The sequence below is a fragment of the Lagenorhynchus albirostris genome, chromosome 2 (assembly GCF_949774975.1).
Source record: "Lagenorhynchus albirostris chromosome 2, mLagAlb1.1, whole genome shotgun sequence".
NCBI lineage: Eukaryota > Metazoa > Chordata > Mammalia > Artiodactyla > Delphinidae > Lagenorhynchus > Lagenorhynchus albirostris.
Genome location: NC_083096.1, coordinates 146,610,639 through 146,623,451, shown reverse-complemented (window position 1 = coordinate 146,623,451; position 12,813 = coordinate 146,610,639).

The window sequence follows — 12,813 nt, the reverse complement described above, 5'->3', positions numbered from 1 at the left end:
GATGTTCCAGTCAATAGAAGAATATTATAATTAAAGTATAACAGAACGATTGGAAAAATTCAGATATTCAGAAACCACTCATTAGGATTCAAACAGTAGAGGTTTTCAGTTTGAGGAGAATGTAAAGCCTATCCTGACTAATAGTTTTCTATTAAAGGCAAAGCAAACTTTTTCTTTTTTTTTTTTTTTTTTTGCGGGCCTCTCATAGCGGCCATGGCTCACGGGCCCAGCCACTCCGCGGCATGTGGGATCTTCCCGGACCGGGGCACGAACCCACGTCCCCTGCATCGGCAGGCGGACTCTCAACCACTGCGTCACCAGGGAAGCCCCAAAGCGAACTTTCTAATGCTATCAGAGCTAATCCCTTTTCCAATTCAGATTCAACTTGAAACATCATTGCTTTTAACTTAGTTCGTCTCTGACTACACCTACTTTGAAGTGTAACACCAGTCATCTCAAAAACCACTTATATGGTGTGGACAGTCCTGCAAAGAGACTTTCAGATGACAGCATGATGGTGTGTGGCTGAAAAATAATCTGACTTTTATGCTTCCTGCCCCCTCCACCCAATCTTCACATTTGGTTTAAAAAATCAATACTAAAGAATTGCAGTTTATATAATGTATGCTATTGCCAAGCAGCATCAGTAGTATCTTAATTGTAATTATTCACATCTGGGAAGACTTCAGATCTCACTGGCCACATTTTCTTTTCATATCTTATAAACATTAGGAACTTAAGAAAGGCTACATCCTTTAGCATTATGTATAACCTGTCAGAGAATATTCGGTGTTTCCAGTTTACTAGTTTACCTTCTGACAAGTTTTGTGAAAGAGACGGGAATAAAACTAACTTGCATTACATACAAGATGCTGCCCACACAAATACCAGAAAGGGAAGCAAAATGAACAGCCAGACATATGGCATGAGCTGACAGCATAAAGAAACTAGCTCTGCATGAGTAACAAGGAACATCTTGAAATGTACAAGACATATGTGTTTTAGGAAGAAGGCTGAAGTGTTTCATAATAAAAACAGGACAAAGTGAACCACGAGTGCTGAATAAAGTTTTAATTAAAAATGGGTTTTTAGCCTTCAATGTGAATATACAATATGCTTCGCAGATGGATTTTATATTTAAGTCTTATGCAAACCAAAAAGTAAGTGAGAAAAATAAAGCTTCTGAAAATGACACAGAGGCTAAAATGTATGTAAACAATAGAGGATTCTGGTACAAACAAACAAGAAAGGAAGAACAATCCTTCTGTCACCCATTTTCTGCTTGCACATTGCATAAGTAGATCGTATAACCTACCTTTGGTGCAAACATGTTTCTTCTTGGTTTAAATACATAACAGACACACACACTTAGGAAACAGCTGAGATGTCCAACCACAGAGGAATGATTAAACTAATTCATAGCACATCAGTGCAATATTAGATAACTATTAAACAAACATTTATGCATCATTTTAGAAAAATGAAGGAATGTGTATGTGTTACCATTAAACTAGTAAGAGATGAAATCTGTTTAAAGAAACAAATGACTGTAGAAATGCACAGAATACTGCAATAAAACATACAAAAATATTGCAAGTTATCTCAAGATTTTATTGATACTTTCACATGAGTACTTTATAAATCTTCCAATTTTTATGCAGTATTGCTTTTTTTTTTTTTTTGCGGTACGCGGGCCTCTCACTGTTGTGGCCTCTCCCATTGCGGAGCACAGGCTCCAGACGTGCAGGCTCAGCGGCCATGGCGCATGGGCCCAGCCGCTCCGCGGCATGTGGGATCTTCCCGGACCGGGGCACAAACCCGTGTCCCCTGCATCGGCAGGCGGACTCTCAACCACTGCGCCACCAGGGAAGCCCTTTGCAGTATTGCTTTTTAAGACCAGAAAATAATAACATTTGAAAAGTCCAATTAAAGTTGCAATATTTTCCTAGAAAAATTGATATAAAAACAATGATTATAAGTTTATTGGAAAATTTTTTATATTAATCTTTGATGTCTGACTTGTGGAACTTATCTATAGTTTTGTTCTTGGTCCAAGGCAAGAAGGAATTATCCCTAAGGTTCACTGGCTATGGGCAAACAATGAATGAAATGCAGATATCTAGCAGACAAAGACGTGACAATTATGCTCTTTGTGTGTGTACACAGGACTAATGGCTACACTTTTCTGTTTTTTCCTTGAAAAAAAAAAAGTCTAGGGGGCTTCCCTGGTGGCGCAGTGGTTGAGAATCTGCCTGCCAATGCAGGGGACACGGGTTCGAGCCCTGGTCTGGGAAGATCCCACATGCCGTGGAGCAACTGGGCCCGTGAGCCACAATTACTGAGCCTGCACGTCTGGAGCCTGTGCTCCGCAACAAGAGAGGCCGCGATAGTGAGAGGCCCGCGCACCGCGATGAAGAGTGGCCCCCACTTGCCACAACTAGAGAAAGCCCTCACACAGAAACGAAGACCCAACACAGCCATAAATAAATAAATTAATAAAAAAAAATGACCTATAGGCATTAAAAAAAAAAAGTCTAAACCAAACATAAAAAGCTATCTAAAGCTCTTTCCAATGCATTTAAACAACTGAGTTTAAGCTGGAAAATCTCTGGCAATGATTTTAGTGTTTGAAAGTATCTTAATGCCAGGAAATACTCTTCTATTACAAAATATTTATTTTTTAAAGTTCAGCTGCGGTTTGAGTTTTATTTGATATCTTTAAGTTGGATCAAAAGCAAATTCAGGAATAGCCTTTCTTACGAGGTTTTCTAAAGGTTTCATTTCATTTTGAAGCTGTATTTACTTATCGTCAATGCTCCTTCCCTACGTGAAACTCTATCCAGGCAAGTGATCAACTTGCTGTCCTCAAACACACTTCGTGAACCCTTATTTCCACACCTTTATGCCACTGCTCAATTTTTTTCCACTTACTTTTCTCTTTTCCTAGCTATTCTAACCCAACCCATGCTGCAGACTGAACTCATATCCTTCCTCTGTATTCATGAAGCCTTTTCAGACAAATGACTAGTTCTCTCCATCTTTTGAGCCCTTATTACTCACTGACTCTTCAGTAATTATAGATTCCTATCTCTTTACTGTGGTCTTTTCAAGTATTTATGTCATCTGCTAAATTAGACTGAAGATTCCGTGAGAACATTTAAGAAGTATTTTTTATGTCATCCAAAGTGTTTGACATGCACTTGCACATGGAGCTCCTTCTTGGAGCTCAATAAATATGTCGAAAGATGGAAAATGGCTGGAGAAACACAGGCTACAAAACTCTTACCTTTGGTCTTAATATGACCTTTGGGGTGTCAAATATATCTGCTAATATATTATGAGGACGAAATGGCATTACTTGAGCCCCTAAATATTTTTTTTGGTTTGAGGACAGAATTCAAATTCTATAGTTCGGCATATGAAGAAGTGCCTTGGGCCCCCATTTCACCCTGCAGTGAACTCTAACCAGTGAACTCCTTGCAGTTCCCTGAAGATGCTGTGCTTCTTTCATGCCCATGCCAGCTCCGATGCCCTGCCCCTCCTCTTCTGATAAAATCATCCATTAAGATCAAGATGGGAGACTGATTCCTTTGTGATGCCTTCCTTCACTCATTAAGGACGTGGTTGCTTCCCTCTTCCATGCTCCTAAAGAACCCACCCAAACATCTCCTTCATATATTTACTTGTATTATATATTTATAATATATGTATTTGTTTATATATATATATCCGCAATAAACATTTTATAACAGACTGTATTATAATGTGTCTGTGAGAGGTCAGGATATATTTATTTTATATTTGCCCAATGCCACTCACAATATTTAGTTCATAATAGGTACTTGATGTTTGCTTAATGAATGCATAAATAAATGTATGAGCTTGATAATGTATAAATGTATAAACTTGATATGAGTTTAGATGAAGGGAGAAAAATACCTGGTATTTAAAGGTTAGCCACCGATACCCCCAGAGGTATATAATTCATATGGAAATCAAGAGACAGCCATAAACCTTCTTGGAGCTCAAGGTATTTTGTGCCTACAATACAAAAACATTCAGATGATGAAGAGGTTAACAAAATGATAACATTTTAAGAAGGAGAAATTTAAACCAGCTGAAAAAAGGCCTTCTTTCTCCTTAAGAGAGACAAAGCCATGAAGAGGTGACAGACTCATGGTTCACCAAACTGGGCAAACATCACAATCACCTAGAGAGGCTCAAAAACTCTTAAAGACTCTTTAAAAAGGTTAAATTTACTGCATCAGGATCTCCAGAGGCTGAGATGAGGAAACTATTTTTAACTGCTTCCTAAGTGATTCTCATCAGTCAGGATTTGGAAATACTGAACTGGAACACAACCAAAATCTTTACCAGCTTTAGATCGGGATGGTACATAGTCATGCACGTTCCACTAATGAGATGAATGTTACGTACGTCTCAGGTACTCTGCATCTGCATCCTATGCCTGAGGAAAAGTTACTTCCAAATTACGACAATTTCCAATTATTTGTGGTAACTAGATCACTGAATTCTTTAAATCCCATGGAACTCTTTATTACTAAACCTTTCTAGTAGAGCTGCTAACTAGTTATAAGCTGGCTAGTTTAATTTCCCTCACTGTTCAATGGACTGGAGGTATGTTCATAAGTGGGTGAATTGGCCAACAAGTAGGGACAGAGCAGGGAGAAGGAAAAACAAATGGTTGGAGCTATTTACAAACATATCAAAAACTCTGAATAATGGAAAATAAGCCTCCTCCATATATAGAAGTGATCAATCACTGAGAATCAAGTATCGTCTCTTAAAATCCAATATGAAATCCAATACTTAAGAAAAATCAAGCAATAGTAGGAAAAAGTTTAATAGAATATTTATGAGAAAATACTAATATACGGGTTTAAGTCCTCATTCAGCCACTTATACCCCCTACTGTGTGACCTGCAAGAGACATTTAACCCAAATTGGAGTTTTCTCATTTGTAAAAGTGTAGCATTATAACCCCTGCCCTACCTAATTCATAAACATGTATGGAGAAATACAAGTTATTATTTATCATAAAAGTTTAGTGGAAATAGTTTTTCTAAATGTTTGGTGGATAAAAATTCACTGAAGTCAAATGTTCTTTTTCTTCCATTTTCGCAACATAAACACTTGAAAATACTTTCTAATTCAAAAGCTGGTATCTTTTCTCTCATTTAGCAAAAACAATTACCCTCCTGGGTTTACAGTGGAACTGAAATTAGTTTGACTGTTTTTGTTTAAGATTATCAACAAAAAACTCTCCAAATTATGCAGTTTCTATGCCAAAACACATTCTTTATGCTGCATAGCTGTAGGAATGTATCATAAGTGAACAACTGCTGGGCCACAAAGGAGAGTCAAGATAGAATATTTTTTCTATCCTCCAGGAAAATGTGAAATATTTTTAACACGTTCTTCTTGAGTGGTAGATTCCTTTCAAATATAGTTTTTTATTTAGCAACAGAATATTATTATAAACGGGGAAAAGGGGGCTATAATAACTGTTTCAGAAAACATACATGTTTCGGATGAGTCCAACAGATAATCAGTGAGCTATGTAACAATAACAACAACAATAATAATTGTAGTAAATCATATTGTTTATACAGCCCTTGCCACGTTCAAGGCCTTGTTTTAAGCACTTTCTATTTGTTAACTAATTTAATATTCATAATGACCCCATGGGATTGGTAATAGTATCTTCATTTTATAGATGACAAAACTAGAAACAAAGAAATCAGGTAATTTGCCTAAGGTCACACAGCTATTAAGTGGTTGAAGTGCGATTGGAATCTAGCAGTGTGACTCCAGAGGCTGTGTATTTAACCCCTAGGCTATTTTCCTGAGCAGTGAATAATTTATATGCAGCAAGATGCAATAACTAAAATATAATACTCATTAGCCAGCAATTTCCAAAAACATGTAAATATATTTTAAAATTTATTTTATGTATATCTTAGGTTGAGATTGCTAAAGAAAATTTTTGTAATTAACATTTTTAAAATTTAAGACTTCTAAAAAATTACCTGGTAAACCTTGGTCTATTTAAAAAAAGTTTTGTGTGCATGTGTATATGTATGTAAGTACACGCACACACACACACACACACATACATATATCTCTGTGACTAGTGTCAAACAGTATAGTTTTCTGAAAAACGTGATCGCTCAATCACATTATTATAAATTCTTAAGACGTGCAGGGATGTGCATCTGGCTGAGATGATCCAGGGTTACTTCTATTGAATTAGGGTGATTTACTTTAACTTCTTCCTCTAACATCCCCCAAATCAAAAGGATATGGTTAATTTACAAAACATAACTGTGCTAAATCCAAAATAAACGAAGGACAAAATAAACTTCCTACTATCAAAACTGGTTAATAGGACATACCCTCAAACTAAATTTATTTTTGTTTTAAAAATAATACCTTGAGGCTTCCCTGGTGGCGCAGTGGTTGAGAGTCCGCCTGCTGATGCAGGGGACACGGGTTCGTGCCCCAGTCCGGGAAGATCCCACGTGCCGCGGAGCGGCTGGGCCCGTGAGCCATGGCCGCTGAGCCTGCGCGTCCGGAGCCTGTGCCCCGCGACGGGAGAGGCCACAACAGTGAGAGGCCCGCGTAATGCAAAATAATAATAATAATAATACATTGACAAGTGAGATAAGTCACAAAGAAAGTTGAAGTGGACAATATTCTCAAAAACTAAAGTCATGTGTTTAGTTTCACTTGTAAAATCTATGTAAAACCTCTACCGAAGTGCACAACATATACAAGGTTAACAGGATTTTAAATATTATAGTAAAAATAATGATGCTAAGGTAGCTGTCTATGCCTGCGTGGATTTATGCACAAAATGATGAAACTAATGAAAGGGAAAGGGTATTAAATCAATTTTAAGCATCTACTATTTTTCAGGTACAATGCTAGTCACTTTGCATCATTTACCTAATATGTTCTTCATAGTAACCAACCTAGGTAGGTATCATTCTCATTTTATAAATAATAAAATTAAGGTCTAATATCTCCAGACAGCACCACAGTATAGAATACAAACCCAGGTATATGACTCTTCTCATAATACTATACAACCTACATAAACTAAATAACTAGTAAATTTAAGAGCCATACCAAAAAAATCTGAATTATTTGGTCTTGTGTCTTAAAATAATTTTGAAAAAATTTTTACATTTATTCCATTTTTTTCCTCCTATCAGATCCTCAAGATCTTTCAGAATATCACTCTATATTGACTTGGAATTTCAGTTATTACAGTTACCCTTTATTGAGCACCATGCATTGTACAACATGTTCCACATGCATTAACTCTTTAAATGATCACAAGAAACCTATGAAAATAGCTTCCATTTTACAAGTGAGAAAACAAGTTCAGAAACGTTAAGTAACACAGAGGTGACAAGGAAACAGAGAAAGAAATATGAGGTCTGTTCAACTCTACAAACAACAGTATTGCTATTATGCCAGATGGAATATTTTTCAAACTGCAAATTTCTTTTCCCAGATCACTTCCAAAAAGTAATTAGGATAGTGCCTAATATATGTAGAAAAATGTCCACATTTACTTTCCTATTTAATCTTAATACTCTATGAGAAACGGAGGGGCAGTGTTTATTAATATCCTTTTTCACAGGTAAAAAAAATAAGGTTCAGAAAAGTTGTGAAGAAAGTGCTTTTTCTACTGTTCAATGTTGTTGTCAATGCCCTAGAAATAGAACTTTCTGAAAACATATATACATAAATCCTTCATCATTTTATTTGCTTATATCACTAATTTTACTAAAAAAACAAACACACAAAAACTCCAGTGAAAAATGACTTTCACTGATAAAAGTAAGCCTCTAATAGGATACACTTAATTTCAATTCTATTACATATATTCAAAGTCATTAAAGATTTTCTCTCACCTTATTTCTGAACTATGTCATAAACTCAGAAAGCTAAACTTATTTAAACTTATACTGCAACAGAAATGTAGTGATGCTTCTGACACTTAAAGTCTATTTTTTCTGAAATTAATATAGGCACCTATGCTCTCTTGTTTACTATTTGCATGGAATAGTGTTTTTCCATTCCTTCATTTTTAGTCTATGTGTGTTCTTAAATATAAAGTGAGTTTCCTGTAGACAGCATATAGTTGGATCTTGTTTTATTATTCATTCAGCTACTCTATGTCTTTTGACTGGAGAGTTTAATTAATTTATGTTTAAGGTAATCATTGATAGGAAAGGACTTACTTTTGCCATTTTGTTGTTTTCTGTTTTATATTTACTTTGTTCCTCTATTCCTCTCTTGCTGTCTTCCTTTGTGCTTTGTTGATTTTTTTACAGTGACATTCTTTTGATTCCTTTCTTTTTTTATTTTGTGTATCTTCTTTATGTTTTTGGGTTTTTTTTTTGTGGTTACCATGTGGCTTGTTAAAATGTCCACTACCCAAAGTGATATACAGATTCATTGTTATGCCCATCAAAATCCAATGACATTTTTTATAGAAATAGAAAAAACAATCATAAAATCATATAGAACCACAAAAGACTCAGAATAACCAAAGTGATCTTAAGAAAGAACAAAAAAGCTGGAGGCATCACAGTCCTGATTTCAAACTAAATTACAAACCCATAGTAATTAAAACAGTATGGTACTGGCATAAAGACAGACAAATAGCAATGGAACAGAACAGAGAGCCCAGAAATAAAGTAAAACATACAGTCAACTGATCTTTGACAAGGGTGCCAAGAACATACAATGGGGAAAAACTGTCTCTTCAACAAGTGGTGTTTGGAAAATTGCAGTATCAACATGCAAAAAAAAGATAAAAAAAGAAATTGGACCCTTACCTTATACCATATATAAAAATCAAGCCAACGTGGATTAAAGATTTAAACATAAGACCTGAAACTGTAAAACTCCTATAGAAAATATAGGGGTACATCTTCTTGACATTGGTCTTGGCAATGACTTCTTGGATATGACACTAAAAGCAAAGGTAACAAAAGCAAAAATAGACAAAGTGGAACTACATCAAATTAAAAAGGTTCTGCACAGCAAAGAAAACAATCAACAGAATGAAAAGACGACCAATGGAATAGGAGAAAATATTTGCAAACCTTATAGCATTTCTATCTATTATAGTACTTCTCTCACCGTTAATAAGTAAATGTCAGTCTCCTCCCACAAACTAGGGTCAGGAACTAGGTTTATGTTTATCTCTAGATGTCAGTCAGTGCCTTGCAGATTGCCTGAAACTGAGTAGACCTTCAATAATATTTGTTAAATGGGTGAATAGTCACAAGTTCTGGCTGTCTAAGGAATTTCATATAACTAAACTCAAAGTACATCATTCAGAGATAAATAATACTCTCGTAACTCAATAACAGAAAGTTTGCTTTTCCCTCTTACCTCTTCATTTTGTACATAAATTTCTAGCTAGTTAGATAATCTGGGATTGGGAGGAGAATATCTTTCTTAATTTCTAAAAGGGGGCCCTCAAACTAACTCACTACCACAATGGCCTCAGTAATAAGTAAAAAGTACAATTACTTGGGTTCCACTACTCTCAGGGCACCTATTATGGTCACATACAAATTAGGACATGAACAACATAGAGCTTTTGTTTATTTTGATCTGAATTCATTATTTTGATCTGACTTCAAAAATCCATTTTGTATTCTTGAGTTCTCCCAAGTTCTAGATCTTTAACTGATTACTGGATATTTTCCTCAATCCCACCTCCACCCTCATAAAAGCTGATCAATATTGAGTTTATTCCATCTTGGTTTCCTATACACAAAAGTCCTTCCCATCTTTCAATGTCCAGCTCAAAAGTTACCACATCTAATGCTGCTCCAGGCCTGTTGTTCACTTTGCGGTCCTCTTAACTGTCCCACCAAAGCGTTTGCAACCTTGCACATAATCTCCAGCTAAAGCACTTGGAGCTTCCTGAACAATCATGCTCTCTCCCATTTTCACACTTTTGCAGGTTCTGTTGCATCAAGCTACCATGCCCTATCCTCATTCTTGCATTCTTATATCATAGAAGTTACCAAACCACTGTAATGTTGAAATACACTGCTATTTGTCTCTCTCAATAGAATCTGCATGCTTGTGGAAAGATACATTAAAAAATTTTATACTCTATATCTAACACAGTGCTCAATAAATATGTGATAAATGGGTGAATGAGTGCTTGAATGTGTAACTAGCCTAAGTTCCTAAGGTAAGATAAAAATAAACATAATAATTGTAAAATGGTTGAGTCACTTTGGAAAACAGTTTGGCAGTTCTTCAAAATGTTAAACATAGAGTTTCCATATGATCCAACAATTCCACTCCTGAGTGTATACTCAAGAGAAATAAAAAGATATGTCTTCACAAAGTTCACAAATGTTAATAGTACCAGCATTTTTCATAATATCCCCAAAGTGGGAACAATGAAATGCCCACCACCTGAATGGATTAATAAAATGTGATATAGCCATACAATGGATTATTTTTTAGTAATAAAAAGAAATGAAGTACTGATACATGTTACAACAGGGATGAGTTCCGAAAACCTTATGCTACGTGAAAGAAGCCAGACACAAAAGTCACATATTATATAATCCCACTTATATGAAATGTCCAGAATAAGCATAGAAACAGAAAGTAGATTAGTGGTTGCCAGGAGCTGAGGGGAGAAGGGAATGAGGAGTGATTGCTAATGGGTACAGGATTTCCTTCTGGAGTGATGAAATATTTTATACATAGCTAGTGGTTACAGTTGCACAACTCTGTGAATATACTAAAAACCACTCAACTGTATACTTTTAAAGGGTGAATTTTGTAGTATATTAACTATCTCAAAAAACCTATTATTAGAAAATGAACACAATAATGAGAATTCTCCATTTGGTCCAGATTTTTAATCAAGGGCTTTATCTTTGAAATCACAACACAACTCTGCTGCCTAGAACTTCCTAATCTTCTATATTGATCAATTATAGAACTAGAAAAATGTTGGAACATTAAAAGGTCATTCTAAATTAACCCCTTCCTCACCTTACAGGTAAGAAAACTGAGCTCCAAGAAGGATAAATGACTTAAACAAAGTTATACAACTAGTAGTGAAACCAGGGAGAACTCATTCTCAGTCCAATGATTCATCTTTTTTCTTAGTTGAATTAACATTTTCCTTCCTAAAATTCCCGGGTTCTTTTTTTTTTAACTTAAAGGAAAAGTTACATTAAAAAGAAAAGGACAGACCTATTTATCTTTCATATTAAGCCTAGTAACTATTACTAGATTTTAGGGGATATTAAAAAAAGATTAAGAGAAAAAACTACTGCACCTTTCTGATTCTTTCAATGAGAAAAGGCAACTATTAGTACTTAAAGGTTTTACTCTTAAAAGATAATACAACATAAGAATTCACAGTAATAGTTAAGAATAGCAACAAAAACCACTCTTTCCCCTAGGGAATGGAAATAGACACTTAGCAAAGATGCTACATATGTGGAAATTTACATCCGATCCTTCACAGAGATGTCAAATTTAATCCATAGGAAAATGTCTTTCAAATTAACACTTTCTAAAGTTCCCCTTTGAGACCCATTTTTTTGGTGGCCTTTGTATGACAATGGCAAATATAGGTACAATAAGTAATTTTTGTGATACTTATTCACTCAGGAGATTTTCTATGAGAGCAGATATTTTCTTTAAAGTTCATATTTGTTCTTTTCACCAGAAGCAACTTTTAAAGGGAGGAATTTTTCATTTGTTTCTACCAAAGGGGAAAAAATACTAAGTTTCGTTGAACACATGATTTTTTTAAAAAACCATCATTCAATGTTGACCTTCAAAAGCTTATACAAAACATCAACATACAACTTATAGCCAGAGGGTAACTCAGTGATTGTGTAGTCCAGTATTTCCCTGACTGTGCCCACATGTACCTGCAGATGGCATTTCAGAGGAAGTATGGGGAGTTGGGGGAGCAGAATGGGAGGGGAAAGATAACCATAACAACAAATATTGTTACACACTCAATTTAGTTTAGGAAATTCTGGGTTAATTCAATAAATATTTAATGAGCACCAACTATGTGTCAGACTTTCTTCTAGACGCTAGAGCAAAACATATTTATGCCAGGATTTCTTAGAGCCTCTAACATGCTACTGTTTACTATGACTAAGATGACCACATGTAGTTTGCCCGGACAGCTCCAGTTTACCACTGTTTTCTCAGCATCAGTAGACCCCCTTTCACTCCTGTTATCATACGCACGACCCTCTAAGTTTGAGGGGTGTGAATATAGTGCATAGATTTTTCCTAAACTTACATGATCAATGAAATACTTATATTTCCTATAGCCATCTCCTAGAACAGTGGTCTACAGAACATGGTTCAGGAAATGCTGACCTACTCCATTCTCTCCATTTGATAACTGAGGAAACTAAGGACCAGAGATCTAAAGCCTAGGACACCTGGCTCCTATCTCTGATGTGCTTGCCAATACCTTGCAGATTGCCACAGATAAAACACTCAAACACAAAGTAAAAAAGTCTTATTACTGGATAACAAGTATTATGTATTTTCTCCTATTACAAAAATAAATCACCCAATTTTACATGCTGATTCCAATTTAAATAGAGTTTAACTCAAGTTTTTTCTTTTAAGATCATAACTATAAAATTAACCAAAGATGGAGTCAATGAGAAAACATTACCTTGTAGTCAACTCTTTAAGTTTATAAGCCAAGTTTACCATGTCCTATTCTCTGCTTTTCTTCCACTCACT